This window comes from Chiloscyllium plagiosum, unplaced genomic scaffold, assembly GCF_037043375.1.
Source record: "Chiloscyllium plagiosum isolate Xiang-an unplaced genomic scaffold, Cpla_swu_hap1 HiC_scaffold_27, whole genome shotgun sequence".
In the NCBI taxonomy this organism is placed as follows: Eukaryota; Metazoa; Chordata; class Chondrichthyes; order Orectolobiformes; family Hemiscylliidae; genus Chiloscyllium; species Chiloscyllium plagiosum.
This window is the reverse complement of record NW_028270165.1, coordinates 7,208,292-7,225,623: the sequence shown is the minus strand read 5'-3', so window position 1 is coordinate 7,225,623 and position 17,332 is coordinate 7,208,292. Positions and strand designations below refer to the sequence as shown.

Here is a 17,332-nt window from a genome sequence, read left to right as displayed (position 1 = left end):
CTGGAAGATCCTTCAGGAGAATTAGTTAGAGCGGAGTGAGATGGTGCTTTTAGTTTTGTGGAATAAAGAAAAGTATTCCGTAGAAAGTAGAATTCCTTGTTCAGAATTTCCACCCTGGACTGACAGTGATGACCTTTGTAATCTCTTTTTACAGAGTATTTGAAGATCTGAAGACGGAAGTTTCAAGATCAACAGATGAAGGGCTTATGCCCAAAACGTTGACTTTCCTGTACCTCGGATGCTGCCTGACCTGCTGTGCTTTTTCAGCGCCGCACTTTTCGATTCTGACTCTCCAGCGTCTACAGTCTTCACTTTGATGTCAATGTCTGACAGTAACTCAGTCCATCGGGAACGCAACAGTTTTCAACTGAGTCTGTGAGAAGGAGGAAAGCTTTTTGGTTCCCGTTTGAGTACATTTTCAGCATCAGTGGAACTGGATGAGAGACCCAACTGTTGCAGTGCACTGAATGAGGAGCGTGTAGCAGCTATACAGCCTGGAAAGAGGAATTCACGACGTGGAGAGCATCTACACGTGTTTGTGCGCGACTGAAGCTTCGGCCATGGAGAAAGCTGAGGAATCCCACCCCGTGGAGAAACCATGGAAGTGTGGTGACTGTGGGAAAGGCTTCCGTGCTCCATCTGCCCTGGAGATTCATTGGCGCAGTCACACCGGAGAGAGGCCGTTCTCCTGCCCTGAGTGCAGGAAGGCCTTCAGCAATTTCTCCGCCCTGCAGGCCCACCAGCAGGTCCACACAGGGGAGAGGCCGTTCCCCTGCACTGAGTGCGGGAAGATCTTTAGCAATTCCTCCATCCTGCTGACCCACCGGCGGGTCCACACGGGGGAGAAGCCCTTCAGCTGCCCTGAATGTGGGAAGGCCTTCAGCTATTCCTCGGACCTGCTGAAGCATCAGCGGGTCCACACCGGGGAGAGGCCCTTCAGCTGCCCCAAGTGCGGGAAGGCCTTCAGCAATTCCTCTAACCTGCTGAAGCATCAGCGGGTCCACACCGGGGAGAGGCCCTTCAGTTGCCCCGAGTGTGGGAAGGCCTTCAGCGATCCCTCTGCCCTGGTGAAGCACCGGCGAGCCCACAAGGGAGAGAGGCCCTTCAGCTGCCCGATTGCGCGAAGGGCTTCACCCGCTCCTCCCACCTCCTGAGCCACCAGCGAGTTCACGTGCCATCTCAGGGGGATTGAAGGAGTGACGACCGAGTGCCATTATCGACTGGACTATCAACGGAGTTGCAGGGAGTCCCGGGTTCAATTCCGTCCGCGACGGATGGTGGAATTTGAATTTGGTCAGAAATCTGGAGTTCAGAATCTAACGGTGAAACCATTTTAGGGGTGTGGGGGTGGAAGAAACCCCCATTTGATTCACTCAGTCGTCCCAGCTGCATCCTTTATCCGGTCTGGCCTGTACGTGACTCCAGACGCACAGCAGTGTGGCTGATTTCCATCCCCCCCCCCCCCCCCCACTCAAAAAGCCCCTGGCAAATGGGTGAGGAGGAACTTACTTGGATACAGAGTATGGGTTGAAATTGTTGAGTGAGGCAATACTCCCTCTGGGTTACGGTTGTACCAAGGATCCAATTACAAAGAGACGACTCCGTGCTGACCAATATTAAAGAAGGGGGGCGGGGGGGTGTGGTGTCTGTGTGCACTTTTATCTTGAGGTGTTTTTTTTAAAAAATCTGCTATGTTTTCTCTGCTTGTTTGCTGGGGAGAATCTGAAGCAGTAACAAAGTTGGGTCACAATAAAGGTTACTTAAACTTACCCCCTGGCTCAGACTCTCATTGAAGGCTTTGAACTCCAAGAGATTTTTGTTTTAAAGCTGCTCATTTCTTTCAGCCTTCTGCACTAAGTTTCCAATGTTATGTATCAGATGGAGCAGTGAATGAGTAACTAGTATCGTTAGAATTTTTTCAGGAGTGCAGAGTGCGCCATGTCATCGGCATTGTAAAGTTTCCTGGCAGCACCAGGAGCTGTGGGCTGTGTTCACTGGAAACGATGTGGAAGTGCCGGTGTTGGACTGGAGTGGATAAAGTGAAAAAAATCACAGCACCAGGTTATCATCCAACAGATTTATTTGGAAGCACTAGCTTTCGGAGTGCTGCTCCTTCATCGGGTAGCTATGGAGCAGGAACATATAGCAACCGATCAAAGTATCATACTACTGATAGGATATATAGAACAAATCAAGATTGTGGTTTAGTCTTTCATCTTCTAGAATGGGTTGCGGGTTTTGGTTCATTAATATGTAAAGCTCAGAAGTACTTTTGAGTCGCATTCTTGAGATGACTTAAGGTTTTATAGAAATCAGTGACATCTCAGCTCAGTACATGAAGGATGTGAGGTTTGACTCTGTCTGTATCCCAATCTTGAATCAGACTGGTTCCATTTCCAAAGTAGGAATTTATAAAATATTACATGGATTGACTGCCTGCAGATTGTGTGCTTTTTTGATCAAAATTGAATGTATCTGCAAATGCAAATTCACCCCATAAACCTGTGTGTGTGTGTGCGCGCGCATGTGACTTTGTGTGTGAGAGTTTGCCTAAGAGTATATGTTTGCCTGTGTGCATGCTTGGTAATGTATGAGTGTGATGGAGTATAAGCCTGTGAGAGTGTTGGGTGGTGTGTATCTGTGTCTGAGACAGAGCGTGTGTACGAGAAAGGTATAGATAAAAGTGAGGAATTGCATTTTGCTTAAAAAAAGGGGAGGACTTGTAGCAGTTACTGGCAGGGCCCTGGGTTATGTTGTAAAACAGAGACATGGGGGTGTGGTTCAGGTACATAGGTCTTTGAAATTTGCATCACTGGTAGTCAAAGTGGTTAAGAGTTGTTTAGCCCACTTGCCTTCATTGTTCACACTGTTGAATGTTGGAGTTGGGACATCATTTTGAAATTGTACAGGATGTTGGTGAGGCCACTTTTAGAACACTGAGTACAGTTCTGGTCGCCCTGTTATAGGAAGAATACTATTAGAGAAGGTTCGGTAAAGATTTACCAGGATGTTGTCAGGACTGAAGGGTTTGAGTTATAAGGAGAGGCTGAGACTTTATTCACTGGAGTGGAGGAGGTTGAGGGGTGACCTTATTGAGATTTATAAAATCATGAGGGGTGTAGGCAAGGTGACTAGCAAAAATAGTGAGGAGCATGTTTGGTTATGTCGAGTCACGGGGAAAAATAAATATTGGCACAACCGTTTCTTTTTCTCCTATTGGCATTTGGACACTTAAATTTGTCAGTAATCGCAACATTGCCACAGAGTGTACAGCGCATGCTCCTCGGTGTCAGCAAGAACAGCGCATGCTCCTAGCTGTCCGCTGCAACGGGGTGCGACCTTCTTTAGAAGCTAATGGGGAGCCTTGGAGGACCGGAAGTTGGGTAGTCCTCCTGCCAATGAGAACATCCACTATTGTCTGAATGCCGAAGTTGTCCCATGAGCTTCTGAAGCTGATGCTGCACCTCTCTCTGAATGAAGATTGAGCTTCACTCCATGATGCAACTTCCTTCCTCTGTTTGACATTGTGAGTACGGCACTCTCTTTTCCATTTCTTTATTTCATTGTGGGCTTCAATTGTTGACTCGCAGCAACTGAATGTAAAGACAGTGAATCCAGGGAGGAGCAGGCTCAGGAAATGTTGATCCAGATCGGTGTCTCAATTGGCAAAAACAGTCCCACAGTGTGAAGTTATAGCCTTTGCTGTGGGGGAAAAAACAGCAGAAAGGAAGTGCATTGTTTAAATGGTGATATATTGGGATGTGGGGAAAGTGAGGACTGCAGGTGTTGAAGATCAGAGTCAAAAAGTATGGCACTGGAAAAGCACAGCAAGTCAGGCAGCTTCCAAGGAGCAGGAGAGTCGAAGCTAGAGGAATTGAGTTCAGAAGTGGGGATGCCTTCCTGCAGTTAGGGGGTCATTGAATATATTCAAGGCTGAGTACATCTGATTTTTGAACAACAAAGAGGTTGATGTTTCTGGGGGAAGGCAAGAAACAGACCCTTCAGCCCAACTAGTCCGTGCTGACTATGTTCACAAACTAAACTCATTCCACCTGCCTGTGTTTGGCCCATATCTCTTCGAACCTTTCCTATTCATGTCCTTCTCCAAACATCTTTTAAACGTTGTTACTGTACCTGCATCCACCATTTCCTCTGGACATTCATTCCACACACAAACCACTCTCTCAAAGGAAAAAGGTGCTCCTCATATCTTTTTTAAAATCTTTCTCCTCGCACCTTAAAAATTTGCTCCTAATCTTGAAACAACACCTGCCATTCACCTCATCTATGCCCCTCATGATTTTATAATTCTCTATAATGTCTCATCTCAACCTCCTGTGTTCCATTGAAAACATCCCAGCCTAGGTAGATTAATATCCAGTTATGATCTGTTCAAAGCTGGTGCAGGCTCGAAAGACCAACTGACCTACTCCTGCTCCCAACTCTCACTATGTCCAGGACAGTAAGAGACCATAAGACAGGAGCAGACATTTGGCCATTCACACATCAGGTCTGTTCATACCATTCAATTGTGGCTGATCAGTTTGTCAACCCCATTCACCTGCTTTCTCCCAATACCTCTCGATCCCCTTGATACTCAAGAACCTATCTATTTCAGTTTTAAATATCCTCAGTGACCTGGCCTCCACAGCCTTCTGTGTCAAGGAATTCCATAGATTCACCACTCTCTGGCTGAAGTTTTTCCTTTTCTCCATTCTAAAAGGTCCTCTGTTCCTAGTCTCTCTTCCCAATTGAAACATCTTCCCAATGTCCAGGTCGTTCTGTATTATGTATGTTTCAATTAGATCTCTCTCTCTCTCTCTCCCCCCCCCGGTGAGTGTGGGCCTGTTAATCAGCATGAACCAGACCTTTAGGATGAGGTACAGCAGGGATTAGGTTCAGCAAACTGAGAATGGAGGGAGAGTGTGTGGGGTGGAGATTTTCAGCTTCTCTGGAATAAGGGAGGAAAGAGATATAAATCAGAATTGATCGGATGGGCTGATCGGCCAAAGAGTGGCAGGTGGAGTTTAATTTAGAGAAATGTGAGGTTTGCATTTTGGTCAAGCAATCCAGGCAGGACCTAAACAGTTAAGGGGAGTGTTGCAGAACAAAGAGACCTTGGTATGCTTTCCTTTATTGGTCAGAGCATTGAGTACAGGATTTGGCAAGTACTGTTGTGGCTGTGCAGGACATGTGGTTAGTCCACTTTTAGAATACTACATTCAGTTCTGGTCTCCCTGCAATAGGAAAGATGTTGTGAAACTTTGAAAGGGGTGGGAAAACTTTTATAAGGCTTGTTGGTAGAGTTGGAATATTTGAGGTACAGGGAGAGGCTGATAGGCCAGGGATATTTTCCCTGGAGCATCAGAGGCTGAGGGGTGACCTTATAAAAGTATATAAGGGGCATGGATCAGAGCAAGGTCTTTTCCCCAGGGTAGGGGAGTCCAGAACTAGAAGAACATAGGTTTAAGGTGAATGGGGAAAGGGAAGTGAGTAGAAACTTTTTCACGCAGAGGGTGGTGGATATATGGAACCTGCTGCCAGAGGAAGTCGTGGAGGCTGGAATAATGACACAATATAAAAGGCATCTGCCAAATGCTGGCAAATGGAACTACATTAATTTAGGATGTCTGTCTAGGTTAGGGTGGATTAGCCATAGGATGTGCAGGTTAGGTGCATTCGTAAGGGTTAAATGCAGAGCAATGGCGGGGGGGAGGGAATGGGTGTGGGTGGGTTACCCTTCGGAGGGTCGGTGTGGACTCCCTGGGCCGAGTGGCCTGCTTCCACACTATGGAGCTTCTCCGAAGGAAAGCTGTTTTGCAAACGGCGCAGGCGCACTGCGGACCAGACGGCCGCTGTCCGGAGCAGGCGCAGTGTGGGGGTCCCCGCTGCCGGCCTTGCTCCGTTGGTGACGTCACAACGCGGACGTGCCATGTCAGGGGAACCCTTCATCCAGGGAGGAGGGGAATATGTTCACTTGTAGCAACTGGAGTGAATCCAGGGAGGGAGCAGACTCTGCAAACTCAAGGTGAGGAGAGACGGATAGATGGGGCGAGGGGGGGTGACCTGAAAGACTTTTATAAAATGAAGAGGTGAGGGGAGAGAGGGTAATTAGACAAGGTCTTTTCCTTGGATGGGGGAGTCCAGAACTGGAGGTTAATAAGTTAAGGGTGAGGATGGGGGTGGGGGCGGTGGTGATTTAAGCGACCTAAAGGGGTATTGTTTTCACGCAGAGGGTGGTGCATGTATGGAATGAGCTGCCAGAGGAAGTGGCTCAGGTTGGTACAATTGCAGTATTTTAAAAGTCATCTGGTTGGGGATATGAATAGAAAGGGCTCAGAGGGATATGGGCCAAGTGCTGGCAAATGGGACTAGATTAATTTCGGATATCTGGTCAGCACCAAAGAGTTTGATCCAAGTGTCTGTTTCTGTGCTGTATATCTGTGACTCTGGCTTTCCACAAACATTTGCCACATCTTTACATTCAGTTTCTCTCTGGTGTCTATGTTAATACCTTGATGTCTCACTTTGCTCCCCCGCTTCCCGGGGACGTAAACCATTTTGTGTCTAGTTCTTCTTCAAGAAGCTGCATTGCAGGTTCACACTGAATTGACACTCTTCCCAACTCAGACCTACTCACTCTTAGCAGTATCCCACAGATATTAACTTTCAGGTGGAGGTATCCAAAATTCAGAGAGATGTCGGTTTTGACGTTTTTGCTTTTCTGCCCCTGTAAGATCCTGAATCAGTACCTTCAGGAAAATTAGAGTGGAGTGAAAACAGAGGGGGAGGGAGAGTGGGATGGTGCTTTCAATTTTGTGGAATAACAAAAGAAAAGAATATTCCACAGAAAGTAGAATTCCTTGTTCAGAATTTTTAACCTGCACTGACAGTGATGGCTTTTGTAATCTCTTTTTACATTTGAGGATCTGAAGACGGAAGTTTCAAAATCAACAAATGAAGGGCTTATGCCCAAAACGTTGACTCTCCTGCTCCTCGGATGCTGTCTGACCTCCTGCGCTTTTCCAGCGCTGCACTTTTCAACACTGACTCTCCAGTGTCTGCAGTCCTCACTTTGACATCAATGTCTGACAGTCACTCAATCCATCGGGAACGCAACGGTTTTCAACTCTGATTCTGTGAGAAGGAGCAAAGCGTTTTGGTTTCTGTTTGAGTGCGTTTTCAGCATCAGTGGGACTGGATGAGAGACCCTACCGTTGCAGTGCACTCAGTGAGGAGCGTGTAATAGCTATACGGCCTGGGAAGAGGAATTCAAGTTGGGGACAGTCTCCACACATGTGCAGCTAAAGCTTCGGCCATGGAGAAACCCAAGGAATCCCGCCCTGTGGAGAAACGGTGGAAGTGTGGCGACTGCGGGAAAAGCTTCCGTGCTCCGTCTGCCCTGGAGGTTCATCGGCACATCCATACGGGGGAGAGGCCGTTCTCCTGCCCCGAATGCGGTAAGGGCTTTAGCCAGGACTCTACCATGCTGACCCACTGGCGTATCCACACAGGGGAGCGGCCATTCAACTGCCCCGAGTGTGGGAAAGCCTTCAGGAATTCCTCGAACCTGCTCAGGCACCAGCGGCTCCACACTGGGGAAAGGCCCTTCAGCTGCCCCGAGTGCGGGAAGGCCTTTGTCCGGGCCTCCCACCTCCTGACCCACCAGCGGGTCCACACGGGGCAGAAGCCCTTCAGCTGTCCTGAGTGTGGGAAGAGATTTACCCAGGCCTCCAACTTGCTGACTCACCAGCGGGTCCACACAGACGAAAGGCCCTTCAGCTGCCCCGAGTGCTGGAAAGGCTTCATCTGCTCCTCCCACCTGCGGAGGCACCAGCGAGTTCACGTGCCACCGCAGGGGGATTGAAGGAGTGATGGCCAAGTGCCATTATCGACTGGATTATCAACCCAGTTCCAGGGGCTCCCGGGTTTGAATTCCACCGCGACAGATGGTGGAATTGGAATTTGGTCAGAAATCTGGAGTTCAGAATCTAACGGTGAAACCATTTTCGGGGGTTGGGGGTGGTGAAACCCCCATCTGATTGTCGTTGTGGGAGAGGATTCACTCAGTCGTTCCAGCTATCTCCTGGCCTACACGTGACTCCAGACCCACAACAGTCTGGTTGACTCTCCACTGCCCTCCCCTCACTGGCAAATGCGTGGAGAGAAACTTACTTGGAGACAAGGTATGGGTTGAAATTGGTGAGTGTGGCAGTATTTCCTATGGGTTACGGCTGTAGCAAGGACCCAATTACAAAGGGATAACTCTGTGCTGACCAATAGTAAAGGAGAGAGGTGGAGGGGGGTGGCAGTGTGTGCGTTTTGACCTTGAGCTGCTTATTTAAAAAAAAAACAGCAACTTTTTCGACCCCTTTTTGGTGAGGGGGGGGGGTGCGGGGGTGGAATCTGAAGCTGTAACAAAGTTGGGTCACAATAAAGGTTACCTGAACTTACTTACTGTCAGGCTCAGACTCTCATTGAAAGTTTTGAGCTCCAAGAGGTTTTTGTTTTAAAGCAGCCTCCTGCATTTTTTGCAGCCTCCTGCACTGAGTTTCCAATGTCGTGTATCAGATGGAGCAGTGAATGAGGAGCTAGTATCGTTAGAAATTGTAAATTTTTCGTGAGTGCAGGTACTGCATCGTTTCATCAGCATTGTAAAGTTTACTGGCAGCACCCGGAGGTGTGGGTTGTGTTCACTAGATACGTGTATCTTTACAATTAAGAATACCTAAAATGATATATTCAGAAACATAGTTGAAGTCTGAAAGCATGTTAAATTTTTTAAAAGAGCTGTTGAAACCTTTCTGAAACTTGCACTGAATTATATGCAGTTTAACCACAGCTCAGGACAGGTTGGAAGGGGTGAATGGCCTGTTCATAGTCTTGTGAAATTGGTTCTGACTATGTAGAAATGAAGTCATAGAGTTGTACAGCATGGAAACAAACCCTTCAGTCCACGCCAACCAGATATTCTAACTTAACCTAGTGACCCATTTGCCAGAATTTGGCCAATGTCCCTCTAAACCCTTCCTATTCATATCCCCATCCAGATGCCTTTTAAATGCTGTAATTATATCGGCCTTCACCACTTCCTTTGGCAGCTCATTCCATGAACTCCCCACCCTCTGCGTGAAAAGGTTGCCCCTTAGGTCCCTCACAAATCTTCCACTCCCCCCACCCTAAATCTATGCCCTCTAGTTCTGGACTCCCCCCGAACCCCAAACCTGGGGAAAAGAGATACAAAAGTTCATTTACTCCCCCCCCCCACACACAGGATAAAGAGGGAGGGGGTTTCACTCTGAACCTCACAAGACCAGTTCTGCGCAGTGACATCAACAATGGAACGAGGGGGTGGGGTAAGGTGTCTGGGTAATGGGGTGGGGCCAAGCCGCATGCAGTCCCTGCACCATTTGCAAAAATCCCAATCCGAGGAATCCGCCCGAGGCAGATAGGAAACGGAAGCCTTTCCTACAGGTGCCACACTTCCATGGTTTCTCCACGGGGCGGGATTCCACGGGTTTCTCCATGGCTGAAGCTTCAGCCGCTCACAAACGCGTGTGGAGCCCCTCCCCACCCTGAATTCCTCTTCCCAGCCCATATAACTGTTTCAGGCTCCACACTCAGTGCGCTGCAACAGTGGGGTCTCTCATCCAGTCCCACTGATGCTGAAAACCTACTCAAACAGGAACCAAAAAGCTTTGCTCCTTCTCACAGACTCATAGTTGAAAATTGTTGCGGTCCCGATGGATTGAGTGACTGTCAGGCATTGACGTCAAAATAAGGACTGCAGACGCTGGAGACTCAGAGTTGAAAAGTGCGGCGCTGGAAAAGCACAACAGGTCAGGCAGCATCCGAGGAGCAGGAGAGTCAACGTTTCAGGCATAAGGCCTTTATCTGTTGATTTTGAAACTTCCGTCTTCGGATCTTCAAATACCCTGTAAAGACAGATTACAAAGCTCATCACTGTCAGTGCAGGGTAGAAATTCTGAATAGGCAATTTTACTTTCTATGGAATATTCTTGTGTTCTGTTATTCCACAAAATTGAAAGCACTCCCACATTCTCTTCCCCCTCTGTTCTCACTCCGCTCTAACTAATTCTCCTGGAGGTGCTGATTCAGGATCTTACAGGGGCAGAAAAGCAAAAACATCAAGACTGACATCTCTCTGCATTTTGGATAATTCCACCTGGAAGTGAATATCTTTCACAACATTGGGATCCTGCTGAGAGTGAGCAGGTCTGATTTTGGGAAGCAAAAAAAAGGGTGTCAATTCAGGGTGAATCGGGAATGCAGCTTCTTGAGGAAGAACCAGACACGAAATGGTTAACGTCCCCAGGAAGGTGCGAGCAAAATGAGACATCAAGGCATTCACACCGACATTAGAGAGAAAATGAACCCATTGACGTGGCAAATGTTAGTGGAAAGCCAGAGTCATAGAGATGTATAGCACAGAAACAGACCCTTTGGTCCAACTCATCAGTACCAACCAGGTATTCTAAATTAATCCAGTCCCATTTGTCAGCACTTGGCCTATGTCCTCTAAACCCTTTCTATTCATATACCCATCCAGATGCCATTTAATTGCTGTAATTGTACCATCCATCACCATTTCCTCTGGCAGCTCATTCCTTACATACAACAGCCTCTGAATATAGGAGTTGCCCCTTAGGTTCCTTTTAAATCTCACCCTCACCCTGAATCTATAACCCAGCCAGAGAAAAGACCTTGTCTATTTACCCTATCCATGCCTCTCATGATTTTATAAACGTTTGTAGGGTCACCCTCAGCCTTTGGCGCTCGACAGAAAACAGCTCCACTCTGTTCAGCTCAAACCCTGACAACATCCTTGTCAATCTTATCTGAATCCTTTCAGGTTTCACAATATCCTTCCTCTAGCAGAGAGACAAAAACTGCACACGATACTCCAAAAGTAACCAAACAAATGTCCTGGAGAGTGCACAACATAACCTTCCAGCTCCAATACTCAGAGGACTGGGAAAGTTTTCAAAACCCACAAAAGACAACCGCGAAAGAATGGAGGTACAAACCGAACTTTTGCGGGTCAGCTTGGAACATCAGGGTGGGGGGATGGGAATGAGGGAAGGAAGCTGAATGTGCTGGAGCCAAGGCGCAGGAAGAACAGAGGGTGCAAAACCGGCGTGAAGCTGCAATGAGGAATATTGCATGTGATGTACTTGTACCTGTTGCACTTACTTGTGGGAATTGAGTGCATTTTAAACATCAAAACAGAAAAGATATCTACTCCTCCCGCCTTCCCAACGTCGATCCTTCCGTCCCTTCTCACCCGGGTAACTAAGACGCATACCTGAGTTTGCGGAGTCTGCTCCCTCCCTGGATTCATTCCAGTTGCTACAAGTGAATAGATTTCCCCTCCTCCCATCTCTGTCTCCTTCCCAGGATGAAGAGTTGCCCAGACAGTGAGATTCACTCAAACGGACAGGGCCACTTCCCTGCTGTGACATCAACATATCAAGAGGCGTGTCACAGTTTGCAAAACCCCTTCCCTTCAGAGAATCCTCACAGTGTGGAAGCAGGTCACTGGGCCCAAAGACTCCATACCGACCCTCTGAAGGTTAACCCACCCACACCCATTCCCCTACACCCTGTTGCTGTACATTTACCCTGACCAACCTGCACATCCCTGGGCACTAAGTAATTCAGCATGGCCAATTCCCCCTAACCTGCACATCCCTGGGCACTATGGGTAATTTGGCATAGCCAACCCCCCCCCCCCCCCCCCCCCGAACCTGCACATACACACACACGTCCATGGGGGTGAATTTGTATTTGCATGAAAGAGAAAAAAAAATCTACATCAGTATATCTCTGCCTATTTGATAACAGATGCTTTATTTCTGTTGGTGTAAATATTGTTGTAAATCATAGCTGGGTGCTAATAGTTAGATGGAAGGGAGACAAAATTCCCCAAGTAGGGCACCATGAGAATCCTGGGAGAGCCCTATTTCTGGTTTACTTCCGAATGAACAAACATTAAGCATAAGCACCTATTTATTTCTAATTTTGTTTCATTTTTCTTGTTTAATTCCCTGTTATGACTACACTCTGTGCCTGGATGGTTGACCGGCTGGGAGATTGTGGGTTGGAGCTTGATTACTGAATGTTTTATTGTTCCAGAAGGTGTAATAGGGAACAGGGAGATCAACAGAGGACAGAGGAATCAGGACCTGAAACCCGACCTGACACCAGACTACCCTGTGATCAGTGCTTTGATGAGCAGTGCCAACCCTCTACCTTTACCTCGCTTCCCATCTGACTATCCCCTCCATATTCAGGATCCAATCCTTGTCATCCTGAAGCCATGTCTCTGTAAGGAGTCTCAGATCATAATTATTCTCTTCAATGTGTGCAGTCAATTCATTCACTTTTGTTACAATGCAGCACACATTCAGACACACTGTTTTTAGTTTCAATTTTTGTGACCGTTAAAATCCAGCTTTGATTGCTGGTATATTTACTCCCCTTGTCCCTTTCTATCATTCTCTGATGTTCATTTTCCACATCACTACATTACTCACTGGCCTTGATTTGGATTGGCCATGCTAAATTGCCCAGAATGTCCAGGGATGTGCAGGTTAGGTGGATTAGCCATGGGAAATGCAGGGTTATAGTTTCATAGTAATAGAAGCAGGAGTCGGCCATTTGGCCCATCCAGCCTGCTCCACCATTCATTAAGATCATGGCTGATCTATCCATCAACTCAGCTCCTCCTCCCTGCATTGTCCCAACTACCCTTCATTCCCCTACCATTGCAAATACCCATTCAACTGTGGATTTGAGTTTAGAGTCATAGCGATGTATAGCATGGAAACAGACCCTTTGGTCCAACCCGTCCCATACTGACCAGATATCCCAACCCAATCTTGTCCCACTTGCCAGCACCCAAACGATATTTCTCCAAACCCTTCCTATTCATATACCCATCCAGATGCCTCTTAAATGTTGCAATTGCACCAGTCTCCACAACTTCCTCTGGCAGGTCATTCCATATACACACCAGCCTCTGTGAAAAAGTTGCCCCTTTGGTCTCTTTCATATCTTTCCTTTCTCACCCTAAACCTATGCCCTCTCGTTCTGGACTCCCCCACCCCAGGGAAAAGATTTTGTCTATTTATGCTATCCATGCCCCTTTATGATTTTATAAACCACTATACGGTCACCCTTCAGCCTCTGACACTCCAGGGAAAACAGCCCCAGCGTGTTCAGTGTCTCCTTATAGCTCAAATCTTCCAACCCTGGCAACATCCTTGTAGATCTTTTCTGAACCCTTTCAAGTTTCACAACATCTTTCCGATATGAAGGAGACCAGAATTGCACGCAGTATTCCAACAGTGGCCTAACCAATGTCCTGTGCAGCCACAACATGACTCCTGTACTCAATACTCTGACCAATAAAAGAAAGCATACCAAACGCCATCTTCACTATCCTATTGACATGTGACTACACTTTCAAGGAGCTATGAACCTGCACTCCAAGGTCTCTCTGAGTGAAAATGCCTCTACTGCTTCTATGGGCAGAGAATTCCATAAATTCACTACTCTCTGGGAAAAGCAGTTCCTCCTCATCTCGGTCCTAAATCTGCTCCTCCTAATCTTGATGCCTGGTCTCATCCAGCAGCAGAAATGACTGAATAGGGTAGGGCTTCATCCCCACAGTGCAACAAATTCCCACCTTCCATCAAAATCCCAGATGTAGTTACTCACTCAGTTGCTTTCTCACAAATGCAATACTTCATTGTAACTTCTTCTGCTCCCATTAAGGGCAAAACATCTTTGAAAGCTGCTCTGAAACTCCAGCCTTCACAATCACACCTCTGCTTTCACCGAAGAAGATTAGAGTCATATAGCACGGAAACAGACCCTTTGGTACAACTCGTCCATGCCGACCAGATATTCAAAATTAATCTTGTCCCATTTGCTAACATTTGGCCCACATCCCTCTGCATCTAGATGGGTATATGAATAGGAAGGGTTTTAAGGAATATGGGTCACATGCTGGCAAATGGAATAGATTGATTTCGGATATATGGTTGGCATAGACGAGTTGGGCTGAAGGATCTGTTTGTGTGGTGTATGACTCTAACTGTCTTCGGTGAAAACAGAAATGTGGTTGTGAAGACTGGGTTTTCAGAGCAGCTTTCAAAGATGTTTTGCCCTTACTGGGACTGGAAGAAGTTACAATGAAATCTTTCATTTGTGAGACAGCAAGCAACTAAGTGAGTACATCCGGGATTTTCGTGTAAAGTGGGAATTCATTGCACTGAGAGGATGAAGCCCTACCCTATCCAGTCATTTCTGCTGGTGGCTGAGACGAGGCCTCAAGCTTTGGGGGAGTAGGTTCAGGACAGAGATGAGGAGGAGGAAGTGAGGGCTGCTGCTTTTCCCAGAGAGTAGTGTATCTGCGGAATTCTCTGCCCGAGGAAGCAGGCTCCAATATGCCCCGTTCCTAATTCTTCAGCTTGACGTATCCGTGACTGTATACTTTGAAGAGTTTTCATTAACTGATGCAAATATTTCCCACTTGTTCAACAATGCAGTGTCAGCTGTTTCAGTCATTGGGATGGTTTTGATTCATCTACTAAATACATCTACTCATATTAGACAATATTCATAACAATGTACGCGAGGTGATTCTGTATAAGCAAGCTGTAGACAATTAAAAAAGGCCGTTCAAGCAAGGAGGTGGTGAACAAACACAGGGCATCCCTCTTTGAGTATGCATCTTGTTTGTTTACAAATTAAACACGCTTCAGATCTTTTCCTAGCTGCTTTCTGAAAATCTGGGTACCACCAAGTTTGTGAGTGTTAACAATAATGACCATCATCAACTGAAATAGGCAGAATGAACACAATCCAGTCCGGCAGAGGTCACCCATATTTTGGTTTGAGTATTGAGGGATTACCATTGAGGCCCCTGTGATATCAGTACCATACCCAGGCTAATGTGCATTGAAACCAGATTATGAAGTGTTAACTTTCCTGCAAACTTCTGCCTGTGTGTGTGTCTCTCTGTAACATTTTCCAACTTTCTTCATATCTCAGTTTGTCAGCTTTTGTTTATTCCTTCCTTCCTTCCAAGGCTAATGAGGCACTCACATTCCAAAGCAGCCCAAGTTAGGGAGTTGAGCCTCATAAATCCTGGCTGTGACACATTGCTGCTTAACCAAGTGTGCAAACTCTAAATCCCTCTCAGCTGTTCCATTTGCAAATCGAACACTGTTTTCAACACAAGTTGTTTGTGTCTCTGAATGAGTCCACAACCCGGGGATATACAACGGAGTCTTTAATAGTTGCCCAATGTGTCCTGTATGCCAAATTCACTCAAGTCTGGACATCCTGAAGCGAGCAATTATACTTCAGATTTCTACTCGCCAATTAAAACTAATGTTGGGCACTCGAACAGATTGGGGGCATCTTGAAGAATGCCACGGACCTCAGTGTGGGTCCAGGGCTTATCAAATAGGGTTTCACCTCTCAAAACCCTGGGGTAAACAAATTCATTATTATTAACTTTGTAAAGTGCAAGTGCTGTCAGCAGTATTACATCCAGACGCCAGGACCCTGTTGAGTTCTCTCACTAGTATCTTGTGGCTGAGTAGGGAGAATTGTATCAATATTTCTATCAGCACTTTTGTCCCTGGCCAGCTTTCCTCTTTATTTTGGACACAACAAAAGCAGCAACCACTCTCGATATTTCATCTCTCAAAGGATATCGGCCGGTGACCTGAGAGGACCAGGCAATTAACTGCCTGACTCGCCAACTGTGGGGGATGGAAATAAAGCCCCATGTCAGGAAAGAATTTGTTTATCGGGAAGCAGCACAGCTGCAAGGCCAACCGTCGCCGCTGAGCCTGGGAAACACAAGCTTTAGCAAGCAGACACTAAGCTGAGATTCAAAATGGTTTCCAGGCTTTAATATGTGACAAAATGGCTGACCCAAATCTAACAATTTTCCCACATCATCGCAGGGAATAAAACAAGAAAAATGAAACAAAATTAGAAATAAATAGGCGACCGTGCTTAATGTTTGTTCATTACGAAGTAAACAAGAAATAGGGGTCTCCCATGATTCGTATGGTGCCCTACTTGAGGAAGTCTGTCCAACAAGTTTAATTGGAAGCAGTAACGTTCGGAGTGCAGCTCCTTCATCAGGGGATTGTGGAATATAAGATTGTAAGACAGAATTTATAGCAACAGTTTATAGTTGATGTAACTGAAATTATATATTGAAAAAGACCTGGATTGTTTGTTAAGTCTCTCATCTGTTCGAATGACCATGATAGTTTCAGTTCTTTCAAATGTAAATCACAAAACCTTTTAAAATAGTTAAATCCTCAAGTGAACTTTACCAATTGGTGTCGCGTCAGCCCAAATAATGTATTGAAGGTGTGAGCTCCCCTGTGTGAGACTGTCTGTGCCACAATGGTTCAACTGATTTACAGAATCTTACATGGATTCATGCAGTTTTTGAGCAAAGTAAGATAATTCTGCAAGGACAAATTCACCAACAAACTTGTTTGTGTGTGTGTGTGTGTGTGTGTGGATGTATACTTGCAGATACATTCTATGTGCATTTTTTAAAGCAAAAATCTGCAGGCAGTCAATACATGTAATAGTTTGTAAATTTGACTTTGGAAATAGAACCAGTCTGACTCAAGTTTGGGATACAGGCTGACTCTGACCTCACACCTTTAATGCATTGTCTGAGCTGAGATGTGAGCTTTTGCTATAAAACCTTGTTATCTCAAAGGTGACAACAAGAAATTCTGGGATTTACATTGTAATGAGACCTGCAACCTATTTGAAAAGGTGGAAGACTTAACAATCCAGGTTTGTTCAATATACCATTTCAGTGGCAGGACGCTGGAATGTTTTGCTCTAAATTGTGTCTTAGGATCTTATCCTCCACAACCACCTGATGAAGAGGCAGCACTCCAAACGTTACTGCTTCCAAAGAAGCCTGTTGGACTACAACCTGGAGTTGTGTGATTCTAGAATCTGGTTTCTAGTATCTGCAGTCCTTGTTTTTACCTCGTTGATTTTAACCCTACTGCAAATCCTCTTGCAAGGATGCCTGCCTTGAAGAAGTTTTCATCCTCTCTCTACAGGAATCTCAAGGAGTCCCTCTCCCACTGCAACTCCCAGGTCATTTCCTCTGCCCTGAAGCTTTTCAACCATGACCAGAAACAGACTCGCTACCACAGCCACATTTGCTTCCTCAGTGCCTGCCTCCGTAACCAACTCATCCTACACTGATTCCAGACCACCTTTAACCAAGCAGAGTTCGGATCCG

General features: G+C 46.3%; 3 protein-coding genes across 5 annotated transcripts in view; 2 read left to right on the top strand and 1 right to left on the bottom strand.

The window, feature by feature from the left end:
• The window catches only part of LOC148142977 (uncharacterized), a 425,985-nt gene that overhangs the window by 22,674 nt on the left and 385,979 nt on the right, over positions 1-17,332 (bottom strand). The window lies entirely within an intron of this gene.
• LOC148142984 (uncharacterized) overlaps positions 1-17,332 on the top strand; it is a 61,016-nt gene that overhangs the window by 11,611 nt on the left and 32,073 nt on the right. Inside the window, exons 1-2 of one of the 3 annotated variants that reach the window (XM_087973950.1) lie at positions 3,005-3,526; positions 10,874-11,040. The exons of 1 other annotated variant lie outside the window; for it this stretch is intronic. The gene's annotated coding sequence lies outside the window, so the exon portion shown is untranslated. Of the gene's footprint in view, positions 1-3,004; positions 3,527-10,873; positions 11,041-17,332 lie in introns of those variants that run through there. One more of the 3 variants, XM_087973951.1, reaches the window with a different exon arrangement.
• The window catches only part of LOC148142983 (uncharacterized), a 112,785-nt gene continuing 103,342 nt past the window's right edge, over positions 7,890-17,332 (top strand). Inside the window, exon 1 of the mRNA XM_087973970.1 lies at positions 7,890-8,186. The gene's annotated coding sequence lies outside the window, so the exon portion shown is untranslated. The remainder of the gene's footprint in view (positions 8,187-17,332) is intronic.